Genomic DNA, 670 nt, shown 5'->3' on the forward strand with positions numbered 1-670 from the left:
ATCTTTTCCCTTTTTCCCTCCTTCGTCAGGATAATCAGATTACCCCCAACCCCATCGGAGCTTGCAATTGTGATATGCTAATCAGGACATCGACGCCTCAGACGATGCGCCTTACAAGATTATCAAGACATCAATCCGGAGAGATCCTTAAGGCTACGCGAACGCACCATCTCGTCCACGCCCCCCTTTTTTACGCACTGTATTTCGCCTTATCTGGACCTAAACGACCCTTTTTTTAAAATTTAAATGATGCAGTGGTTTTATGCGTGTCATTGTTTGTTATTGGTATGCATAGTCGGTCGTTTTGAAATCTCTTTATTAAATACTGGGACTAAATGCTTCGCTTACCGGATTCACGCGCGTAATTGAATCCGGATTACCTTTAGACGAACGGTGGGGGAAACGCACCTAGTTAGAGAGTTGAAAATTTGTTTATATACTTTTTCTTTTTGTATACCTTCAACGCAAACCAGAAGATATTTATTCAATATATAACGCCCGCGGAAAATTAATAGAAATTAGATTTGGTTAGATGAGGTAAAGATCATTTTGAATTTACACGGAACATTAATTTTACCTGATCTAACTTAACCTAAACTTTAAACATCATTAACCTTTCCTTACTTGAACTTAGCCGTAACTTGAAGCGTATCTCCCCTGAATTAATTTC

The sequence above is a fragment of the Penaeus monodon genome, chromosome 25 (assembly GCF_015228065.2).
Source record: "Penaeus monodon isolate SGIC_2016 chromosome 25, NSTDA_Pmon_1, whole genome shotgun sequence".
In the NCBI taxonomy this organism is placed as follows: domain Eukaryota; kingdom Metazoa; phylum Arthropoda; class Malacostraca; order Decapoda; family Penaeidae; genus Penaeus; species Penaeus monodon.